Here is a 3,192-nt window from a genome sequence, read left to right as displayed (position 1 = left end):
CCAAGACGGGCGGATCACGAGGTCAGGAGTTGGAGACCATCCTGGCTAACACGGTGAAACCCCGTCTCTACTAAAAAAAAATACGAAAAACTAGGCGGGCGCCTGTAGTCCAAGCTACTCCGGAGGCTGAGGCAGCGTAAACCCGAGAGGCGGAGTTTGCAGTGAGCTGAGATCTGGCCACTGCACTCCAGCCCGGGCGACAGAGCGAGTCTCCGTCTCAAAAAAAATAAAATAAAATAAAATAAGTAATAAATGACTAAAAATTGGAGTTAGTTGAGTTCTTTGATATATTATTTCTAAAATATATGACCACTGCAGGCACCCTGTGTAACCTGGAGGACACATGTCTTAACATCTTCCCCTTCTAATATGTATACACATGTACAGAGACTATTTGCCACAAAAAAGGGCGTGCATTTTGCTTGGCTTTGAACACGTTCACCTTTGTTAGTTCAACCAAAAGGGATAGCGTCGTGGGAGTTAAGGAGAGATCCGAGTGGATGGTGAAGTGGATGGTGAAGCCTGCAGAAGCCCTGCGGGGCGGGAGGCGGCCGGGTGGTTCTGGCAAACCTGACTGACCCTACCCAACCCTTCTCGGCCCCTGGGATTGTCAGGGCCTCTGCAGAGTCCCTGGCCGCCTCTGCAGACTTCTCATTCCTCAGATGGTCTTTGGTTTGCTCTTGATCTGGCTGGCTGTGTTTGGTCCCATTCTGTCAGGTGTTGGAAGGGCTCCATTCATCCGTTGTTTTGCTGGTGCCTGTGTGTGGGACCCTCACTTGCTGCTCTGTGAGGCGACTCCCTGAGGGTATTTCTGCTCCTGCTGCTTCACCTGTTGTACAGTTCCCCTGATCTTGCGCTGTGCAGTCTGGCACAGAAGCGCCCGATAATTCTGATGATCACTTCCTCATTTTCATCTGGCCTTTGGTCAGGAGGCAAGATGACTTCTGCACTGGTTAAGTTCTGCAGTTCACTCACAGTCTTGCCACCTTTGCCAATCACCCGGCCAGCTGTGGAAGAGGGCACTCTGACATGGGCTTCCAGCTTCACTTCTTCCTTGGGGTTAAAAAAGTTTTCTTCTTTCACTTTCCCAAAGATCCATCCCTCGCCCTGAACTGGGCTTCCGGTGGCCCGGTGATGATGACGATCCTTTCGCTGATGTCTGGGCCTTCCACAGGGGCGACCTTGATGGAGGCTCCAGCGAATCTCGCCAGCTGTTTGATGTGTGCCCCTTTCTTCCCGATGATGGTGCCCACACTTTGGGTTGGGATGAAGAGATTCACAATCTCCTGCTCTGGATAAGAGTGATGATGCGGGAACAGGCCAAACTGGTGAGGAGGGTACAGGTGGAGAAGTATCCGGAGTGGGTATTAACAGCCAGCATATCATTTTCGAAGGCCTCACGCAACTTCTTCACAATCTCTATCTCAGCACTGGCACAGGCCTCAAATGTGCCCTTCACAGTGACGGTTCCGGGTTGTATATGCTCAAATCCTGCAAAGATGAGATTGTTATCTTGGTCCCTGTTTCATGTTCCTTTTTCTTCCAATTTCAGCCTTCTTTTCCAATCAGTCTTCCAACCAAGCCATTGTGGGCCGAGATTTTCTTCAGCTAGTTTGGCCTCATCTGCCTCTTTCTGCATGATTTCAAGAATCACACGGCCTGCTTCAGAAGTCCCCCCTGGGGTAGCACGGATGGTGACAGGCTTCTCTGCAGCTCTAGAGCTCTCTTTTCTATAGATGTCTACCTGGGACTGGGTCTACTTAGTGATGTTCTTTATGGTCAAGCCCTCCTTTCCGATGACGGCACCAACACACTTTGTGGGGACCAGGATCCGCAGCGGGAAATCGATCTGTCTGGCCTAAGAAGAGCCCCCAGGGGCGTGGCCTTGCTCCCAGGAAGAGAGGTCCCCAGGCTTGGCTCGCTGAGGCGGCGAAGGGGAGCTCACCTCTTCATCCGGGAAGTAGGAAATCTTGAAGGAGGAGTTCTCAAACTGATGCCTGCTTAGCTTCTCCATGGCTATTTTTGCTTCTTCTCTTGTTGCAAATGTGACGTTGACAACGGCGGTTTCTGTGTCTGTGTTGACTTGTTCCACATTCTCCACCGTCCCATATTGAGCCAAAAGTCCATCCAACACCTCCCACTTCGGGAGAGGAGGGATATTTCGAATCTGAATGTTCCTGCTCCTTAGCTTTTTAGAGACTGAATAATCAACTTCCATGATTTTCCCATGCAATTACACTTGAGCCGAGAGAGTCTCGATGGCGCGGATGGCCCAGGTCTGGTCCGGGTAGTCTACGAAGGTGTAGCCGGACTTGAGCAGGACCTGTCCCGCCAGGGGCAGCTTCCTGTACCCAAAGAGCTGCAGGAGGTCGTCGGCGGTGACGGCGGGGCTCGGGTTCCCGATGAAAACTTGTTCATCATCCGTCTCTTCCCCCAGAGCCCGCGGCTCCCCCGGCCCGGTACCCGGCGCTCCTCGCCCCCTCCGCTGCCCTGGTCTCTCCTCCTCCTCCTCCGCCCCGCCTCCCCGCCCTCCGCCCTCCGCCCTCCCGCCACCCACCCCCACCCTCAGCCTGGCTCCCCGCTCAAAGCACTTTAAATGTGTTTTCTACTTTAATCTTTACAAGAATTGAATGAGGTATGTCCATTTTACAAATGAGGAAACAAAGTCACAAAGACGTTAAGTCATCTACATGTTTTATGGCTGCAAAATCAGATGACGCTTAAGTTTATGCAGAATCAGTCTAAATAACTCACCTTATTTAAACTGTATGAATTAGATTTATCTTACTAGTCTCTTTTTCTATTTTTTTTTTTTTAATTAAGGGAATCACAATTAACTTCAGTACAATGCCAGATGCTGTTACTCAGAGGTGATGATAACTTTAAAGATTAAAGATTAAATTGGCAGGGCGCGGTGGCTCACGCCTGTAATCCCAACACTTTGGGAGGCCGAGACGGGCGGATCACGAGGTCAGAAGATCGAGACCATCTTGGCTAACACGGTGAAACCCCGTTTCTACTAAAAATACAAAAAATTAGCCAGGCGTGGTGGCGGGCGCCTGTAGTCCCAGCTAGTCGGGAGGCTGAGGCAGGAGAATGGCGTGAACCCGGGAGGCGGAGCTTTCAGTGAGCCGAGATCGCACCACTGCACTCCAGCCTGGGCGACAGAGCGAGACTCTGTCTCAAAAAAAA

The 3,192-nt window shown here is 51.3% G+C and overlaps 1 pseudogene; it reads right to left on the bottom strand.

The window, feature by feature from the left end:
- Positions 1 to 772: 772 nt before the first annotated feature.
- Positions 773 to 2,136, bottom strand: LOC699192 (insulin-like growth factor 2 mRNA-binding protein 2 pseudogene; annotated as a pseudogene).
- Between the last annotated feature and the right edge of the window lie 1,056 nt (positions 2,137 to 3,192).

Source organism: Macaca mulatta, chromosome 11 (genome assembly GCF_049350105.2).
Source record: "Macaca mulatta isolate MMU2019108-1 chromosome 11, T2T-MMU8v2.0, whole genome shotgun sequence".
In the NCBI taxonomy this organism is placed as follows: Eukaryota; Metazoa; Chordata; class Mammalia; order Primates; family Cercopithecidae; genus Macaca; species Macaca mulatta.
The sequence above is the reverse complement of the archived record's forward strand: the minus strand, read 5'-3'. Positions and strand labels throughout refer to the sequence as shown.